Source organism: Giraffa tippelskirchi, chromosome 6 (genome assembly GCF_054371585.1).
Source record: "Giraffa tippelskirchi isolate mGirTip1 chromosome 6, T2T-mGirTip1v1.2.pri, whole genome shotgun sequence".
NCBI lineage: Eukaryota > Metazoa > Chordata > Mammalia > Artiodactyla > Giraffidae > Giraffa > Giraffa tippelskirchi.
In genome coordinates this window covers 63,977,617-63,999,619 of record NC_137280.1, presented here as the reverse complement: position 1 = coordinate 63,999,619, position 22,003 = coordinate 63,977,617, and positions in this window count along the sequence as shown.

Genomic DNA, 22,003 nt, shown 5'->3' with positions numbered 1-22,003 from the left:
GCAGGAAACATGGGTTTGACCCCTGGGTTGGGAAAATCCTCTGGAGCAGAAAATGGCAACCCACCCCAGTATTCTTGCCTGGGTAATCCCGTGGACAGGGGAGACTGGTGGGTTACAGTCCATGGGATTGCAAAGAGTTGGATGTGACTGAGTGACTGCACATGGACTGTGGCCCATCAGTCTCCTCTGCCCATGGGATTTCCCAGGCAAGAATACTGGAAAAGGTTGCCATTTCTTTCTCCAAGGGATCTTCTCAATCCAGGGATCGAACCTGTGTCTTCTGCATCGCAGGCAGATTCTTTACTGCGGAGCCACCAGAGAAGCAGCTTATGAGGTTTAGATGAGATGTATGCCACAATGTGGCACTAGTGGTTGTTCAGTTGATACTGCCTTCTGTCATCTTATGTACATTTTGGATCAAAATCTTTGATTTTATGTATATTACTGACTACAATGAAAATGTAAAATTTCAGACTGTGCAATTGAAATATGAAGGAAATACTGAAACAGTGCTTCCTCCTCCCATCTCCATGGATGTTTCATGGATGCTGATGCAGTCATTCATTTAAGAACCAAAGACTGGGGGCCTTCTGTGTATTCCTCACTGCTGTGGCTTTCTTCCCCATCCCATCCCACCCTGCCTGTGCTCCCACACCATGTCTTTCTTATTCTTATCCAGTGCCATTGACTTCAAAAAATAATTCACTTATGAAATGTAGCAGAGATTAGATTTCCCTCAGCTCAAGCCCACCTTTTTCCTACAAATGTGATGGACTCCACAGTGTGGTGGAAATGAGTGTCAGCTGTGCAGGTACATAGACCTCATTTGCAATCTGGATTTTGTCACTTTCTAAGCTAACTAATCTCAGGCACCTAACTTATTATTTCTCAATCTTAATCTTCTCACCTGGAAAATTATACTAGAAATACCTCTATCACCGAGATGAAAAAAAAATGTAATGAAAATACCTGATATGTGGCAAGTGACCAATAAACTATGACTTTTGTAATTACTATTTTGAGACATGGGGGAGGCCTAGATAGTTTCCAAATGTTCTGCTTTCTCTACCCAGCAAAATGCAACCAGACTTATAGATAGGTAAATCAGCCAGTGTTTCATAGTGGTGCTTAATTATTAATGGTGTGTGTGTGTGTGTGTGTGTGTGTGTGTGTACCCATGTGTGTTTAGTCGCTTAGTTGTGTCCGACTCTTTGTGACCCAATAGACTGTAGCCTGTCAGGCTCCTCTGTGCATCGGACTTCCCAGGCAAGAATAATGGAGTGGGTTGCCATTCCCTTCTCCAGGGAATCTTCCCAACTCAGGTCTCCTGCATTACAGGCAGATCCTTTATCATCTGAGCCACAAGGTAAGCCTGATAAATGGTGTATCTACTTGTTATTTGTATTCTCTTCTGCTTGATCTTAAATGCATCAATAGGTAAGTGTTGACTATTTCCCTTCATGATGATTGGACTGGAAACTAGACATTGTGGACCTGTTTCTATGTTAAAGAAGACTGGATCAAATCTGTCTGCAAACTTAGTTTCTTGATCATGCTATGTTTTTCTCTTCTTTTTTTCCATTTTCTTTTCTCACTCCCTCTCTCTGTTTCTTTCATAATTTTGTGTCATTGTAAAGAATAAACAATAGACTGGGTCTGCTCTCAAGGAAGACACAAGGGAAAAAATTTCATCATTCATCAGATGGCATCCACCCCCAGGGTCAGCTCTAGACTACATATTCTTGTTTAGTCTTCACAGTAGCTCCAGAGCTAGCAGTTGTCAAGACAGGGCGACCAAGTTGAACGAAGTCACACAGCTAACAAGCAAATCTGGGAATCAAGCATAAGGCTGTGAGATTCTAAATGTGCTTGGTAGGGGCAGGGGTAGCCTGTAAGTGTACCTGCCTGTGTGTATGGAAACTTTCAAATATCACAACTTTCCTGTAGAAACTAGACTCCCTCTGCCTGGTTGTGATTGTGTCCTTCAACCCAGCCTCCACTGTGCTCTCAGTTGTTGTGTCTGTAGAAAAGGAAGAAGCTGTGGGGGTCCACTTGCCTTCACCGCTCCTCCCTGTGTTCTGAGGACTAGGTAATAATCTTCCTATTCTTCCCACAGGACTTCTGATCTTGTCATCTGTTCAGACTCCTCATGTGCGCTCGCCTCATCACCAAACATGGTGCTTGACAGAATCACTGATGTTCAGCAAATATCTGTCTGATGAATAACTGAATGAGAATGAAAGAGCGTAACTGGCATCAGGTCATCTATATCCTGGTCTTGGTCTCGTCCTTCTGGATTTGTGATATTGCTTTCTAGCTGAAGCCCCAGACCTCTCTTTTGTTTTCCTGTTTTTCTAATTTCCAAACCCTCCTACCTCCCAGCACCAACCCCACTTCCACACACATTAGTTCAGTTCAGTCGCTCAGTTGTGTCTGACTCTTTGTGACCCCATGGACTGCAGCACACCAGGCTTACCTGTCCTTCACCAACTCCTGGAGCTTGCTCACACTCACGTTCATTGAGTTGGTGACACCATCCAACCACCTCGTCCTCTGACATCCCCTTCTCCTCCTGCCTTCAATCTTTCCCATCAGCAGAGTCTTTTCCAATGAGTCAGTTCTTCACATCGGGTGGCCAAAATATTGGAGTTTCAGCTTCAGCATTAGTCCTTCCAATGAATATTCAGGACTGATTTTCTTTAGGATTGACTGGTTTGAACTCCTCACAGTCCAAGGGACTCTCAAGAGTCTTTTCCAACATCACAATTCATCCACACACATATACATACACAAAGATGTGGAGGAAGGCTGATCTGAGCACTCAGGTTTCAGGATGTTCATTGGGCAGCTTTTTGAGAAGCGGCACTATAGATCTTTCTGGGTAGGTGTGGATATGACCTTTAAACGGAAAAGTTCAAAATACAAAGGAGTAGAGGATTAGGGCTTTGAGGGTAGTTGGCAATACTTTGTCCAGAAATGAGAGCAATTTTCCAGTAGTCTTATATATGTTTTATTGGAGTTTGTGGCTAACAATCCAGCTAATGGACACCACTTTTCTTTGCTCTCAGAGATATAATGGGAAGGGATGGTCATGGGGAGGGTAGGATTCAGACATTCACATGCTCCTGGCTGAATATCATGTCTACACTAGCATCCCAATCTCACCAAGACCCTCAAAAGAGACTTGTCTAATTGCATTTCTCAAGGTTCTGTTTGATTGTTCAGAAGTCATGGGACAATCATATTCTCTGTGTCTAGGTCCTCATTTCACTTCTCATGAGATGGTGTTAGGACTTAATCTGTGGGGATTCTGGAGAGGAAAGGAGGAGTTAAGGCATTGACCTCATTGACCAGATGAGTTGGGTAGCAAAGTGATTTACTAATAAACGTTACTCATTTTGACCGCTGTCTTGGAGGGCTACTTCTTGGGCTTGGCCCCATTTCCCCACAGATATCCAGGCTTGAGAAACCATACTAATAGAGAAGTCAATTAGTCTTCTTACGACTCTCATGATGTGTTCCTGATTCACCAAATTCTTCTTGGTCAGGTATATACTTAGCACTTAACGTATCAATTCTCCCAAGACCCTCTGGGCTTCAGAATCATTAGTACCAACACATACACTAATGTAAAGCCTGGTGTATCTGCAGAGATGCTGTGGACCTGCTCTAGGGAACACAGAAAAGCCCTTAATTGCAGCCCACATCTACCATTTACATAGTAGCTTCTCTGTAATCATTTGTCTTGCTCACGTCAATGATTTTAGTCCCTCACCTCTGAATGATTGAACATGTCTAATTCCCATTTTAATCATATTACCTGGATGAGCAAAAGTAGCTCTAGACTGTTTTACACATTCTAGCTGCCAAGGGAAGAAACCAATGAACATGGTGCTTAACCTATTTTGAGGGCAGCTACAAGCCATAGGCATCAGTGTTCTTGCAGACTATGAGATATTTTATGTTCGGATAAGGGGTAAAAATTCCTGTCTCAAATGGCTCCCCATCACCACTGAGATCCTGCACCAATAACACTGCTGATTCAGACATTAATCTTAAGTATCCAGGGAGCCCTAAAACATTGTAACCCACCAGCAAGGACCATGGTAATTGCTGTGTAAATCCCCTCCATAACATGGCTCTTATTATGACCAGCCAGCTAAAGCTTGCCCTTAAATCATCTCTATTGAACAAAGCCTTGTAGAAACACCATCATCTACGCATACCTCTGCTTCTTTTCATTAATCTGTTATCCTTTTTGCAAATCAGGTTCTTCACCTACTGCCTTATTCCAGATTAGTAATGCCCTGTTTAGTAAAGGAACATGGAATTTCAAAGGTAAACAGAAGCAACAGTCATTACCAGACACTGTGTTAAGCATTGCAAAAATGCTCACACTTCATAGAGAAAAATCCATGCTGCTCTTTGCAGGCATTCAGGTCTTTAGGGCCAGAAACATGTATAACTTCTAGGCCAGGCTCCATTCTGTTCCAACAATAAGCTCCACACTTTGGAAAATGTACTGAGAAATGAACTTTAGTCCTAATGATCCATCTGGAACATTCAGTGATGACAATGGCTTTGAAGTTACACTGACCTGGCCACCCCTGCCACTTACTGGCTTGGGTAAGTTATTCTTTTTTTGTTTTTAATCCATTCATTCAGACCACCAATACTTTGTGTCATATACTTGCTAGGCACTACCTATTATCCACCCTCTCCCCGGGCCCTCCCATAAAAAAAAAAAATCAGAAAGACAATGGAATTCAGAGAAAGAATGATTTAATTAGACTTCGGAGGTCAAGGAGGGCTTCTTAGAGAGAATAATAGCTAAGATTAGATATGGAGAATGAAGAGTATCAGGCCTAGTTTTCTCATCTGTGAAATGGGCATGATGGTACCCTTAAAAATAGTTGCAACTTTCAATAAGATGATATTCCTTAAATTCATAACGACATTGGACTCAGATTTGGCATTTTCTAAATCTTACCAGTGTTTTTATATAACAATTACATTTTCCATTTTACATAATTTGAAAAAGGCAAAAACATATTAAAAAAAGAACAAAATAAAAGCCACTCATATCTTATACCCCCAAAATGTTTATCTTCTGTTAACATTTTAAGATACTTTCTGCCAAACATTTTTGGGCCTTTGTATACTTGTATATTCGGCTGGCCCAAAAATTCATTCAGTTTTAAGAAAAAATAGAAGACATTTTTCATTTTTATGAAGAACTTTACTAAATAACATATTCACTAACCAAATGAACTTTTTGGCCAACCCAATATTTGAGGTTACCCTTTTTATGTATTTTGGACCCTTATTGTTTCCAATGACTATGTAATACATAATATGGTTTTATTATAATTTAGCTAAGCATTCACCTATTTCTGTTCTTTTAAGCTGTTTTCAGTTTGTAGCCATTATAAATTGAATTTCTGACTAGTGTAAATTGTGCTTAAATGAACATCTTTGTGGATAAATCTTTGTGCCTATTTTTGATTATTTCCTTAGGCTAGCTTCCCGGAATTAGAATGACTGGATCATAGGCTACGAATATTTTTAAGGCTATACAATCATATTGCCAGATTGTCTTCCAAAAGGGTTGTAACAATTTACATTCTGACTGGGAGTGAATGAGCTGGCCTGTCTCCACGTAAGCTTACCTCTAATTTGAAGTTACTATTACTGTTACTCTTATTACCATGTGCTGTTAGATCCTTGGGGCTATATCAGGTTTTCAAAGTTCAATCTAGATTTTTTTCTCTTTTTTTGTGTCTGAATTTAAAAGCAGTAGCTGTACTTTATAACCACTGGTAAAACAGAACAAAACAATCAACTAAACAGACAAAAGAGAACAAAGCATGAATAATCCCACTAATCAGAGACTTACTCTCAAGCCAATATCTTCTTTTTTTTATTTCCAATGTAGGAATATGTTCTTTTCATTAATTTAGTGCTGGATGTTCCTTTTTTCACTTACATTTCTGCATGTTTTAGCATTCTTTTTTAAAAAATGGGGATATTAGGAAGCAAATATCTTAATCAACCTGGTAGGTCAGATGTTAAAGAATCTGCCTGCAATGCAGGCAGGAGACCTGGGTCCAATCACTGGGTCAGGAAGAGCCCCTGGAGAAGGGAATGCCTACTCACTCCAGCATTCTTGTCTGGAGAACTCCAAGGACAGAGGAGACTGGTGGGCTGCAGTCTATGGTATCCCAAAAAATTGGACACAACTGAGGAACTAACACTTTTGCTTTTTCTTATCTTTATTAAAATCTTTACCCTAGGGATTCTCAATCTTTGCACATTTTGGACCAGATAAGTCTTTCCCGGTGGAGGGCTGTCCTATGGATTATAGGATGTTTAATAACATGCCCACTAGTTTCTATCCACTAGAGGCCAGCAGTACCCTCTTACCCATCCTCAGATTTGTGACAACCAAAAGTATCTCCCAATCTTGTCAAATGTTCCCTGGATGGCAAATTTACCCCAGATGAGAGCTCTGTCCCCAGAGTTCTTCCTTACAGGAGTCTAAAATTTTCCAAACTACATAGTCACGACCTCAACTTTTCCCTCAGAAAAAATAAATGCAGATATATTTTGTCTTTTGCACTTATCTTTCAAGTATTAGAACTTCCCTGGTGGCTCAGACGGTAAAGCGTCTGCCTACAATGCGGGAGACCCGTGTTCAATTCCTGGGTCGGGAAGATCTCCTGGAGAAGGAAATGGCAACCCACTCTAGTATTCTTGCCTGGAAAATCCCATGGACAGAGAAGCCTGGTAGGCTACAGTCCGTGGGGTTGCAAAGAGTCGGACACGACTGAGCGACTTCACTTCACTTCTTCAAGTATTAGAAGACTTACATCTCTAAGGAACGCATTTATTTTCTTCTCTATTAACTGAACATCCTTTTAGTCCCCTCCCAATATCATCTCCATTTACTGAACACGTTTCTATCTTTGCCCATTACTCTCTTTTTTGTATGGCATTAAATATGAGCTATGCTGAGCAGAACGGAGAAAAGTAGATTTTTTTCTGTCTCACTTGATGGATCATGAACTTTAGGAAACCGCCTTTATTCAATCATTTTTGATCTACCAAAATGGAAATTTAATATTCTAAAACTTACTATATTTCTGTGTATTCAAACATCAAATTTACCTTTTTCAGGAGAAGGTATCACATCAATGACTCATATTTCATTTACTGTCATCTAAAGACTGAAGCTTGGTTCACAAATCCCTCAACTCGGCTTGTCTGATGAAACTGAAGAGAGTCACCTGTGTATTACTAATGGTCATGTGCGTCACAGAAACTCGATACAAAATTATAGAAATATAGAGTGATATAGTAGAAGAAGACCAAAGCAACCATTTGATTTCACATCCTCTTTTCACAGACGAGGGAACTGAGACTCAGAGTCATAATGCTTGCCTGGGTCTCACAGCTACTAACTCCTAGCAGGGCTTCCCTGGTGGCTCAATGATAAAGACTTCACTGCCAATGCAGGAGAGGTGGGTTTGATCCCTGGGTCGGAAAGATCCCTTGGAGAAGGAAATGGCAACCCACTCCGGTATGCTTGCCTGGAGAATACCATGGGCAGAGGAGCCTAGCAGGCTACAGTCCACGGGGTCCCAAAAGAGTTGGACGTGACTTAACGAATAAACAACTCCTAGTCAGACTTCATCGAGAAACCGATTCCCAGAATGCTGATCTGTCCAAGGACACCAAGGAGAACAATGCAGTGGCTTAAGAAAAACTATCTAATGTATATAATCTGCTAGTGTAGATGGAGAAGTAGACCAGGCAAATAAAGATGGAATGATAGGCACAATGTATAACAGTGATGTCTGCAAGGACAAGGAATTGATGAAAAGCTCAGGAAGTAAATTATATTTGACTGATGAATCTGAATGGGGAAGGGAAAGGGTCAATTGCATACTGCAACTTCTAAGTGTCTGAATTCTCCCTTTCAATATGGCCACTTCAAATTAATCTTATTAATTGACCACATGGGTTTTAGACAGACAACAGTTATTGCTATCCTAGATCTCTGAGTAAATTATTCCCAGTTACATGAGCCTCCTTTATTGTTCCATCTTTTTCCTATGTCTCTCTTCACCTTTAACTAGTCAAGCCTCTTTTCTATTAGAAAGAGAAAATTTCTAAAATAAGTACTTGATAAATTTCATCAAAAAGTTACCACCACCACCAAGTTGAAAACAATAATAATAATAAACCCCTCACTAGTTTGTTTCTAACTAGTTTCAGTTTACCAAGCACCTTTTGAGTTGAATAAATGAACAGTATAAATAAACAATGTGGATATTTCGTAAGACACTTGTGATCAGCCGAGCCACTTATCTCTCTACCTCCCTGCAGGCTTTTCCCTATCAACTCATAAGCTTCATATGTGTTGTGTGACTCAGCATACCTGCAGCAATAACTGAATGGCTCCTTATGATATCAACAGGTTGTTTGACTTAGGCTAGCCATGAACAAATACTGATACTCCTAACCCTGAGAATCGCAAGTACGATGAAAATAAATATTCTGACCTTGTGGCAAGTGAGTAATTGGATGTGAATTACATTTGTCTTTTTGATAATGATGCAAAGCAGAATGGCTGAGTGAGGGGACATCCTGTATTTACGTGCTTGCACCACAATGGGTAATTAAGTGGAGTTGAATAGTGTAAGGTCAACCTGTGGTCCTGCCCTTGATTTGTTGCTTTCAATAGCACAGCTGAAACCAAAAGGGTAAAAAGCAACGCCCTCCAATGGTGAGGATGTTTAGGATCATGTATTTTAGAGCCAGTGAAAAAAAGTGTACTCAAGTCATTGCTCTGTCTGCCTAGCCCAGTGGGTTGTCCAGGGCTTGTGTGTGTGCTAAGTCACTTCAGTTGTGTCTTACTCTTTGCGATCCTATGGACTGTATCCTGCCAGGCTCATCTGTCCATGGGATTCTCCAGGTAAAAATACTGGAATGGGTTGCCATGACCTCCTCCAAGGGATCTTCTTGATCCAGGGATTGAATCCACATTTCTTATGTCTCCTGTAATGGCAGGTGGGTTTTTTTACCACTAATGCCACCTGGGAAGCTCTGTCCAGTTCTTAAATGAGATGAAATATGAACACGTCATAATGTGAGAAAGATGCACACATGGCAAATCTTAATATTATTGCGTCCTTATAAGTAGGTGAAATTTCTGAGTCCATTTCTTTGAGTAAATGGTTCCTAACAATTTTAAGGGGACATGCACCTCTTTGGCAATATGATGAGGATGATGGGCCTGCTCGTCAACAGATACACACACACACGCACACCACACATATATATCACTTATATGCATGCTAAGTCACTTCAGTTGTGACTGACTCTTTGCAATCCTTGGACTGTAGCCCACCAGGCTCCTCTGACTAGAGGATTCTCCAGGCAAGAATACTGGGGTGGGTTTCCATGTCCTTCTCCAGGGGGATCTTCCTGGCCGACCCAGACATCGAACACACGACTCTTACATTGCCTGTATTGGAAGCAGGCTCTTTACCAACTGAGCTATCAGGGAAGCCCAAGAAAATAAAGTCTGTTACTCTTTCCATTGTTTCCCCATCTATTTGCCATGAAGTGATGGGACTGGATGTCATGATCTTAGTTTTTTGAATGTTGAGTTTTAAGCCAGCTTTTTCAGTCTCCTCTTTTACTTTCACAAATACACAAATAAAATTTGAATTGGAGGAAGGATAAAGTATAACAGCTTTCCCAAAGGTCAGGGCCAGCTTGTGGGTATGTGACCTGTGTAATTGCTAGGGCCCCACACTTAGAAAGACCTACACTTGGTTTAACACTCTACTTGAAATTTTGCACTGACTTGCAATTTTGAACAGCAGACCCTGCATGTTCAGTATGTACTGGGCCTCAAAACTGTGAGGTTGCTCCTGTCCTGGTGACCACCACTCATTGAGTGGGATGCAAAGCAGAGAATCTGTCTCTCCTGGCCTCCCCCTCTCCTCCCCCCAGCCTTCTCTAGTACAGACTTTCCTGTTATCTTCTGTATTTCTCCATCACACTCATCCTCATTTCTCACAAACATTTCATACATTTATTATTTGATTCTCTGTCTTTCCCTTCGGTAGAATATCTACTCCCTGAGGGCAGAGATTTCATCTCTGCTGTACCCCATGCCTAGCACAGCATCTGGCACTTGGCCAGAACATCATAACTATGTGTTGAATGAATTCAACCCAGGTGCCTTAAGAGCAGAACACACTTAACACTTAACCAGTGAGCACCCTTAACTACCATCCTCTAGTTGGCTCCACTCTGTACACTGAGCAAATTTACAGTTTTCTGGGGGTCAACCAATAGCCAGGACTTTCTTGAAATCAGAATCTGTGTGTTTGACTGGAGGAAAAATTAGGAAGCATTTTTATTTTTTAAAAAAGGCTTAAATTTTGCTGTCACACTAGATTATTAGAATAATAGGGAGAAAAAAAATTCCTAACACTTCTTGAAGCCTACTCTGTGCTAGGAGATAGGTACTAAAATATATTTTCCATCATTTAATTGAATTATCCCTCCACACACATGGGTTTGCTTTATCATCCCTATCTTACAGAAAAGACAATTGAGGATCAGAGGCAATCACGCCCTCATCCCAGCTTCCTCAGCCAACAAGGGATGGCAATGAGCAATGATGACTAGTGGGCTTCCCAGGTTGGTGTTGGAGGTAAAGAACCTGCCTGCCAATGCAGGAGATGTAAGAGACATGGATTCGATCCCCGGGTCAGGAAGACCCCTTGGAAGAGGAAATGACAACCTACTCTAGTATTCTTGCCTGGAAAATTCATGGACAGAGGAGCCTGGCAGGTTACAGTCCATAGGGTAGCAGAGTTGGATATGACTGAAGAGACTTAGCATTCAGTGATGATTATTTTGTTAAAATACATAAGTTTTTATAACTTGTGAAGCATCTTTCAGGAAATAAAGTAGAGAATTCCTTATTCATGAGGATATTCAGGCTTGGGAGCCAGTTTTCATCCCATCTGCTTGCTGCTCTTTTGCTGGGTTTTGTTTTCTTTGGTGAGAGTTGAGGAAAGAGGGTCAGGAGGCAATATGGTGTCGCTTATTCATTTCCTCCCATATTCATTTACTTAGGATTTATGGTGCCAGGCTCTGTGCTTGCTGCTTGTGGGGGCTGCAGAGGTGAATCAGACACTGTCCTGTTCTCAAGGAGGTCACTGCTTCCTGTCAGCAACAAAACATTCAGTCACTCCATAAACATCCCCTTAGAGCCTAACCTGTTCCTGGCGCAAGGGTAAGTGACACATGGACCATCACCCTTTTCCTCAGGAGCTTCCAGTGTGGGAGGAGGACCCCTGGCTTCTAATTAATGTAATGGTCAAAATGCAAAAGCTATTGTAAGTGTTGTGAGAAGCAGGACAGGTCTGTCTTGTCCCGGCTGTGTTCCCAGTGCCTCACACTGTTCTGGGCCCGTATTTGTCGACTGAAAAAAAAAAAAGTGCAACCTGAAAGTTAATAACTATCTACTATTTGGTGGATTTTCTGAGGACTTAAGCCCAGAAGAAAGTTGCTCAGATCTTTCAGTGGGACTCCTCAAAGGGGTAAGGAAGACAGTAGAATATATAGGAGCTTTGCAACAACCAGGTAGCCAGAACAATGTTAATTAGAGATAACAGGATATGAATTTAGTGCTTTTGTATGTCTGGGAAGATGCAAGAGTCTGGGCTCAGTGAAATCATTCCTTTGATATGCATTGTCACTATCTAGGGCCAGGATCCTGCTCTTCTCTATTCTGCATCCCCTCAGGGTGCACAGCTGGGGCGGTTGCAGTGGCTGCTGGCTGGATGGTCACAACATCTTTTGTTCACACATGACAGGAGACATTTTTCATCCACACATTAGATGTTCAATGTGTGAGAAGACTGAAATGCTGCAGTGCAGTTCTATGTAAAGTCAGCCAGGTATGAGAGAAGGTGTGACATTAAGGAGAAAGATATGATATCATAAAAGTGATATCCAAGCTTTCCTTAATAAAAAAAAAAAAATAACTAAGAAAGGACATTTAAGGGAAAAAAATGTCATTATAAGCAAAAGATTAGTGGTGTGGAGAAAGTTGAGTTTAGCAGTGGTATGGGATCCTCGATTGAAGGCAGGAGGAGAAGGGGATGACAGAGGATGAGATGGTTAGATGGCATTACTGACTCAATGGACATGAGTTTGAGCAACCTCCAGGAGTTGGAGTTGGTGATGGACAGACAGACTCTTGGAGGGCACAAAAAAAAACGTTGTGCACACGAGGACCCAGGAGAAAGGAGCAGAGACCCCACAAGAGACTGACCCAGATTTGTCTGCGAGGGTCCAGGAGTGTTTGGCAGAGGTGTGGGATGGTGGTAGCCTGCTGCAGGGTTGGGGGCAGTGCATGAAGCAGTGCCTGCATGGAACCTTTGGAAGGAGGTCGCCATTTTCTTCATTACCTCCACCATAGTTTTGCCTCAGGTCAAATAACAGGGAGGGAACACAGCCCTGCCCATCAACAGAAAGTTAGATTAAAGATTTACTGAGCATGGCCCATCAGAACACGAACAAGTTTCCCCCATAGTCAGTCTCTCCCACCAGGAAACTTCCATAAGCCTCATATCCTTCTCCATCAGAGGGCAGATAGAATGAAAACCACAATCACAGAAAACTAACCAATGTGATCACATGGGCCACAGCCTTGTCTAGCTCAATGAAACTATGAGCCATGGTATAGGGCCACCCAAGATGGATGGGTCATGGTGGAGAGTTCTGACAAAACATGGTCCATTGGAGAAGGGAATGGCAAACCACCTCAGTATTTTTGCCTTGAGAACCCCATGAAAAGTATGAAAAGGCAAAAAGATAGGACACTGAAAGATGAACTCCCCAGGTTGGTAGGTGCCCAATATGCTACTGGAGATCAGTGGAGAAGTAATGAAGGGATGGAGCCAAAGCAAAAACAACACCCAGTTGTGGATGTGACTGGTGATGGAAGTAAAGTCCAATGCTGTAAAGAGCAATATTGCATAGGAACCTGGAATATTAGGTCCATGAATCAAGGCAAATTGGAAGTGGTCACACAGGAGACGGCAAGAGTGAACATCATCATTTTAGGAATCAGCAAACTAAAATGGACTGGAGTGGGTGAATTTAACTCGATGACCATTATATCTACTACTGTGGGCAAGAATCCATTGGAAGAAATGGAATAGCCATCATAGTCAACAAAAGAGTCCGAAACACAGTACTTGGATGCAATCTCAAAAACGACAGAATGATCTCTATTTGTTTCCAAGGCAAACCATTAAATATCACAATAATCTAAGTCTATGCCCCGACCAGTAATGCTGAAGAAGTTGAATGGTTCTATGAAGGCCTTCTAGAACAAACACCCAAAAAAGATGTCCTTTTCATTATAGGGGACTGGAATACAAAAGTAGGAAGTCAAGAAAAACCTGGAGTAATAGGAAAATTTGGACTTGGAGTACAGAATAAAGCAGGGCAAAGGCTAATAGAGTTTTGCCAAGAGAACACACTGGTCATAGCAAACACCCTCTTCCAACGGCACAAGAGAAGACTCTACATGTGGACATCGCCAGATGGTCAATACCAAAATCAGATTGATTATATTCTTTGTAGCCAAAGATGGAGAAGCTCTATACAGTCAGCAAAAACAAGACCAGGAGCTGACTGTGGCTCAGATAATGAACTGCTTATTGCCAAATTCAGACTTAAATTGAAGAAAGTAGGGAAAACCACTAGACCATTCAGGTATGACCTTCATCAAATCCCTATAATTATACAGTGGAAATGAGAAATAGATTAAAGGGATTAGATCTGATAGAGTGCCTGAAGAACTATGAACAGAGGTTCATGACATTGTACAGGAGGCAGTGATCAAGACCATCTCCAAGAGAAAGAATGCAAAAAACCAAAATGGTTGTCTGAGGAGGTCTTACTAATAGCTGTCAAAAGAAGAGAAGTGAAAGGCAAAGGAGAAAAGGAAAGATATACCCATTTGAATGCAGAGTTCCAAAGAATAGCAAGGAGAGATTAGGAGCCGTCCTCAGTGACTAATGCAAAGAAATAGAGGAAAACAATAGAATCGGAAAGACTAGAGATCTCTTCAAGAAAATTAGATACCAAGGGAACATTTCATGCAAAGATGGGCACAATAAAGGACATAAATGGTATGGACCTAACAGAAGCAGAAGATATTAAGAAGAGGAGGCAAGAATACACAGAAAACTACACAAAAAAGATTTTCATGACCCAGATAACTACAGTGGTGTGATCACTCACCTAGAGCCAAACATCCTGGAATGCAAAGTCAAGTGGGCCTTAGGAAGCATCACTATGAACAAAGCTACTGGAAGTGATGGAATTTCAGTTGAAGTATTTAAAATCCTAAGAGATGATGCTGTGAAAGTGCTGCACTCAATATGCCAGCAAATATGGAAAACTCAACAGTGGCCACAGGACTGGAAAAGGTCAGTTTTCTTTCCAATCCCAAAGAAAGGCAATGCCAAAGAATGCTCAAACTACCGCACAGTTGCACTCATCTCACATGCTAGTAAAGTAATTCTCAAAATTCTCCAAGCCAGGCTTCACCAGTACATGAACCATGAAATTCCAGATGTTCAAGCTGGTTTTAGAAAAGGCAGAGGAACCAGAGATCAAATTGCCAACATCTATTGGATCATCAAAAAAGTGAGAGAGTTCCAGAAAAACATCTAATTTTGCTTTATCGACTATGCCAAAGCCTTTGACTGTGTGGATCACAATAAACTGTGGAAAATTCTGCAAGAGATGGGGATACCAGACCACCTGACCTGCCTCCTGAGAAATCTGTATGCAGTACAAGAAGCAACAGTTAGAACTGTACCTGGAACAACAGACTGGTTCCAAATTGGGAAAGGAGTATGTCAAGGCTGTATTTTGTCACCCTGCTTATTTAACTTAAATGCAGAGCACATCATGAGAAATGCTGGGCTGGATTAAGCACAAGCTGGAATCAAGATTGCTGGGAGAAATATCAATAACCTCAGATATGCAGATGACATCACCCTTATGGCAGAAAGTGAAGAAGAACTAAAGAGCCTCTTGAAAGTGAAAGAGGAGAGTGAAAAAGTTGGCTTAAAGCTCAACATTCAGAAAACCAAGATCATGGCATCTGGTCCCATCACTTCATGGCAAATAGATGGGGAACTGCAGATGGTGACTGCAGCCATGAAATTAAAAGATGCTTGCACTTTGGAAGAAAAGTTATGACCAACCTAGACAGCATATTAAAAAGCAGAGACATTACTTCGTCAACAAAGGTCTGTCTAGTCAAAGCTTTGGTTTTTCCAGTAGTCATGTATGGATGTGAGAGTTGGACTGTTTTTTTACAGTCCACAGAAGAATTGATGCTTTTGAGCTGTGGTGTTGGAGAAGACTCTTGAGAATCCCTTAGACAGCAAGGAGATCCAACCAGTCTATCCTAAAGGAAATCAGTCGTGAATATTCACTGGAGGGACGATGTTGAAGTTGAAACTCCAATACTTTGGCCACCTGATGTGAAGAACTGACTCATTGGAAAAGACCCTGATGCTGAGAAAGATTGAAGGTGGGAGGAGAAGGGGATGACAGTGGATGAGATGGTTGGATGGCATCCCAACTCAATGGACATGAGTTTGAGTAAGCTCTGATAGTTGGTGATTGACAGGGAAGCCTGGCGATCTTCAGTCCATGGAGTCACAAAGAGTTGGACATGACTGTGTGACTGAACTGACTGATGGGATCCTAGGACAGCTGGAGGCAGAAGGAAGGAAGGAAGGGAAGTCGCTCAGTCGTGTCCGACTCTTTGTGACCCCGTGGACTGTAGCCTACCAGGCTCCTCTGTCCATGGGATTCTCCAGGCAAGAATACTGGAGTGGTTTGCCATTTCCTTCTCCAGGGGATCTTCCCGACCCAGGGATCAAACCCAGGTCTCCCGCATTGGAGGCAGACGCTTTAACCTCTGAGCCACCAGGGAAGTCCCAAAGGAAGTGGTGAAAGGCTAGTGGGGCAGTTGTGAAGACCTGTGTGCCTGGCTAGCATGGAAAGGCACTGTCAGAGTTGTGCTGCAATAGTTTTGACCCAAATCGAGGTGGTGGCAGTGAGGATAAATGAGAGTGGACAGGCACAGTTATAAGAACAGGGGATTATCTTTACTTCTCATGGCAAGTGACTATGGTATTGTTACAATACGTGTCCTCATGCATGGGCTCAGTTGTGTCTGACTCCTTGCAACCCCTTGGACTGTAGCCTGCCAGGCTCCTCTGTCCATGGAATTTTCCAGGCAAGAATACTGGAGTGGGCTGCCATTTCCTACTTTAAGGGGTCTTCCCAACTCAGGGATAGAACCCATGTCTCTTGTGTCTCCTGTACTGGCAGATGGATTTTTTCACCACTGTACCACCTGGGTCAAGATATTAATATTTCAACTCCAGGAGAAAAGTGTTATCACACCCCTACCCCCCCCCCCACACACACACACTTTACAAAGTTGAAGGAGAGACTTAGGGAGGGTAAATCCTTTCCCCTAGGTCACAGATCTAATCAGTTTCATAGTCAAAATTTGAGTTTATCTAATCCTAGCTCAGTATCTGGGAAAATGAAAAAGACATAATAGGTTAGAAGAAGCTAATGGGTAGAAACAAGACTGCAAATATGAGACCCTATGAATTTGATCTAGCCAGTACACAGCATTTCTTGGCCTCGTACCGGTTGATAGGTTTTGAATTCAAAGGAACTGCGCCACAGACCCCATTAATCCCTACTGTCCACAAAAGCATCTTCATACATCCCTGTGAACCTGTAAATGGTCTGCCCCCCTGAAGGCGGGGACAAGAGCAGCCAAATGGAGAGTCTTTAAGAGGCAGAACTCATTGGAACCCATTTGATACAATAAGAATGTCAATAAAGAGCTTGGAATTGAAGTGAGATACAGAAGGAAAAAAAAAGGTTAATTTGGAATTGACATTTGGGAGCTTTTGCGAGGAGAGAAACAGGAAGCCAGGGAATCCATATTCATTCCAGATGTGAGATGGGCAGGAAGAGGGAAGAGACATTTGGAAAGATAATGGGCTTGCCCATTCTCTGCCCTCTGCCTGGAGGAGGGGTGGGGTAGATTCGGAGAGTGCAGTAGAGGAGAAAGTGTGAGGCGCGTGATCTTTCAGCATTCCCTTCTGCTGGAGTCATCCTTGTTAATGAGGGATGAGGAGGCTTAGGACCTGAGTGCCATGTTTCCGTAAGTAAACAGAAGCCTAAGACATTCCGTTTCTTATCAAATGAACAATGATTTACAGAGTGGTAATATTCAGTGTTGGTGTGCAATTTAACACTGAGTTCTGGTGTGCAATTTAACACTGAGTTCTGGGAGTTCTGGGAGTAAACTGGAGAAACTGTATGAGACAAAAAAAAAAAATAGCAATATTTTCCAAAGGAATGAAAAAATTCCACTTTCAGAAATCTATCTTATGGAAGTAATGTGGAATGTGGATAGAAAACCAATGTATAGAGATGTTCATCATAGTATGTAAAATAGTAAGAAAACTGTAAAACATTTAAAAGTTCAATGGTCATACAAATTTTGGTATATTCATAAAATGAATAACAAGTAAGAGCTTAATGCAGAATACTGTATTAAGTTCAATAACTTGAGAAAGTATTTATAGCATTACATAAAGTGAGAAGAACAGGATACACACCTGTGTGTGTGAGGGCTCAGTTGTGTCTGACTCCTTGCCATCCCATGGACTGTAGCCTGCCACGCTCTTCTGTCCATGGAATTTCCCAGGCAAGAATACTGGAGTGGGTTGCCATTTCCTTCTCCAGGAAATCTTACTGACCCAGGGATTGGAGCCCTGGTTCTCCCGCGTCTCCTACTTTGGCAGGCAGATTCTTTACCAGTAGTGCCACCTGGAAAGCCCCACCCATTTGTCTACATGATGTGATAGGCATCATAAAATTCTAAATTCTGTATGCCAGGGGGTGGCAACTATGGCTCCTGTACCAAACCTGTTCTCCCCCTTCTTTTTTGGAAATAATTGATACACAGCCGCACTGGCTTTTATGGATCTTCTATGGCTGCTTCCACGATACAATGGCAGAACTGAGTTCTTGTGCTTGAGCTCATAGATCCTCAAAGCCTAAAACATTTTCCATCTGGTTCTTTAGAGAAAAAGTTTGCTGAGTCCTGCTGTATGCTAAAATGTCAATGGTGATTTTTGTAGTTGCAGAATTATATTTTTGAAAAAAGCATTGTTATATTTATCTCACTTTCACAATAGGCCTGTATTATTTTTGCAATGTGTAAAAAAAAGAATACTTAAAAATATCTGGCTACAAGTGAGAACAGAGCAAGCACCCAATATGAGGTTGCTCAGTTTTGTGTTTAGGTATGCAAAGTGAAGCAGTTTCGCTTACGTTGCTCTGAGCATTAGGAAGTCCCAACGCTAACCCCCAGGGACGACCTATTTCACATTTGTACTACACGCTTCAAAGGTGTTGTGTGTGCAGAGGAGGAACCTTGTGTTTTCCACAGCTCTAGAAATGGCTACAATGCACATTTTACGTCCTTTGATGATAAGTTGAGGAAGTGCATAAAATAACGCAAAGATAATCATACTGCATTGTCACAGGCTGCAGTCTGGTCCCTGGATCTGCCCTGTGGACCAGAGGGGAATACCTGAATACCTCTGGGTTCTGGTTGTATGGTCTCCAAAACCAGCATAGTAACTCATCACCTGCTACTCACCACATAGTAACTCATCATCTGACTGGCTCAGATGTCCCCTTAATCTTCTGTCTAGCTCTTGGCGCTGTGATTCCAGGATTCATCAGAAATATCTTTTATCACTGAGGATCTTGCTTCTTGACCTCGTGAATTAGTGGGATGCAAAGATGGCAGTTAACATGAAACTCTCACACATCACTTGATGCTACCTGGTTACCTCCAAGAAATAGATTCCCTAAGGGGAGTGACACCCACTGCCTCTTCCCCCTCCCCCAAACTGTGGCCCCATAAACCATAATGGTAAAGAAGATTTAAAAAAAATAATGTGTATATGTATAACTGAATCAGTTTGCTGTACAGTAAAAATTAATACACTACTGTAAATCAACTACACTCTAATAAATAAAGAAATAAATGCCTTGTCATACATGCCATTCCATGCACAGTTCAAAGAAATAGCACATCTGTGAGAAAGAAACACAAGTCTGTTTGCTATGCTTCAGCCACCAAGAAAATACACTAAAATAGCTTAAAAGGCAGTTCACCGGAAGAAAAATTCAAATAGATATTTTTCTTTGGGTTCATAGTTCTGGTTTCTGTTTGCAATGGGGATTTCATCGGGGAAAACGTTTAACCCCAGAGCTGGACATTTTGAGATGGCAGAGGTGAGGACACCCACATAGCTTTTCATTGTTATCACAGTTTCCCAGCCCAGTTCAGGTACCATGCCTTGTATGCAGAGAATCTTTCCTACAAGTCATATGGCACCCCACATGATACAGGAGAAAAGGCACACATTTTCACTTACAGGAAGAAGAAATTCTGAAGAGCAAAGGCACAGTATGGTGATTGCAGCTAATATGGTATTGTATACTTGAAAGTTGATTAGAATAGATCTTAAGCATTCTCACCACAAAAAAAGAGAGCACTATCTATGTCAACTATGTGAATTGGTGGATGTATATTTATCTTGATTTTGGTAATTACTCTACAAAGCATATATATATCAAATCATCAGATCATACACTTTATTTCATGTGAAGTGTCATGTGTAGATTATTCATTTGTAAGTACAGAATGTACCGATAAGAAAGCTGATGACTGCATAACCTTCATGGAGAAACAGATAAAGAAAGATATCATAAATATCCCTCCTGTTGGATCGTTTAAGTCTTCCTCCAAAAATATGTTCTAATGGGGACTTTTTGGTTCGAAGCTCTGTATGCCCGGAATGTGACTTCTGATATCCCTAGGAAGTTGGAATAGGAAAACCATAGCTCCAACCCCATTTCACAGGTCATGACAAGCTGGTGAAGGCAAACACATTTCCAGATAAACGTAGATAGTCGGAAAGGCCCCTGCATTACCCTACCCTCTAGCTATCATCCTGGAATTTACACATTCTTATCCATGGTTCCACGGGCTTCCCAGATGGCACAGTGGTAAAGAATCTGTCTGCCAATTCAGGAGACACAGAAGATGCAGGTTCAATCTCTGGGTTGGGAAGATCCCCTGGAGTAGGAAATGGTAACCCACCCCAGTATTCTTGCCTGGAGAACCCCGTGGACAGAGGAGCCTGGCTGGCTACAGTCCATAGGGTTGCACAGAGTTGAACACAACTGAGTGCAAACAGAATATCCATGATTCCACATGGAAAATCTGATGCTTTTGCTGAAACACATTGGACTGGCTTTTGACACCATTTTCTAAGGTCACACCTGAGCCACACAGGAAAACCTGCCTTATAACTATGGAGACATTGATCTGATAACGATCCAACTTATTCACATTTTTAACTCTCAGTAACCAAATTGTCTCAAATCCAAAGCACACGAACATTGAGGTGCTCATTGGCATTGAAAAGATGGCCATTCAAATCTTGATTTAAAAACTTTAGACCCTTTCCAGCCTCATTTCCACTTACACTCCTTGACTACTATCCAACCCCTCTGGGAGGAGGGTAGGTGTTTGCCAATGAACTTGGCATCACACTCAGGATATCATAGGAGCTTTTATAATTCTGAGCTGGTTTGTAAATGCTGTCTCTTCTGCAAAGTGCCTTCACTTCTCTTTAATTGAATTCTTCTATATGTCATTCAAGACCCAGCTAAAATTCTACTGCACCAGAGAATTTTCCCTAAACTTTTGTAGTCGTTTAGGTAGTTCTATGAAATTTCATCTGTTTCTCTTTCCTAGTACAGAAGTGACTTGCAATTTGGGAGTTGGGCTAAAATTTGAACTTTTAACCTCTCAGCAGTAACTTGAATGTTTTAGGCAAGTTATATAACCTTACCTTCAGTTCCTCATCTTGAAAATGGGTCTGATGAAAATACGTACCACACTGAGCTGTCGTGGGAACTCAATGAGAAAGAGAAACTTAAAGCTTTTGCCTGTTGTTCAGAAGAAACACTGGGAACAGAGGAAGAAAGTGATGAACCTGGTTTTTACAGTCAGTAAATCACTGCATCGATGAGCTTCATAAGTAAAAGAATTCAGTCCCATTTATCCCTGAGCCTAGAGCTCCTGACCAAGCCTGACATGCTCTTACTGTGGAAAGACTATTCGAAGCATAACTGAAATTAGGTCACTTAAGGAAATTATAAGCTGACCGCTAAGCAAGGAGAACACTGTGTTATAATGCTTGCAAATAGTTCAGGCAGGATACGGATGGCTGTTGGAATCCAACAGGTGTAGGACCTGGCATGGGAGAAAAGATACATTTGTGGCTTGCTCTCCTACATTTAGCTCATCACCTGGAAGAGTGCTGAGTATTTGGGGTACTCACTTGGGTAGCGCCTCGCACTTCTGCCCTTCTGTAGGAAGGCTCACTGGAACACTTTGTGATATTGGATCATTAATTCTGTGTTCCACTCTGTGTTTTATCTCACCGAAATTGTGTCTCATACTGTGCTTTTTTTCTGTATAAATACAATCCTATCAATACCAGAGCCTGACTGTGTGTATCCTGGAGTAGGAATACAAACCTGGGAGCACCTGATCTGCACATTTTCCCCACCCTGCTGGGCAGATGGCATCAGTGTCAGTGTCAAGCTCAGAAGAGCAGCAGCTCCTGTTGGTCAAATGAGAGATTTGTGCTTATGAGCGATGCAAAGGCACAGTCGGGTGAGGGCCTCAGAGCAGGGAAGGCAGAGATGAAGAAGGAGGCAGGCTTGTAAGCATGAGCGGACCTCAGTCTGT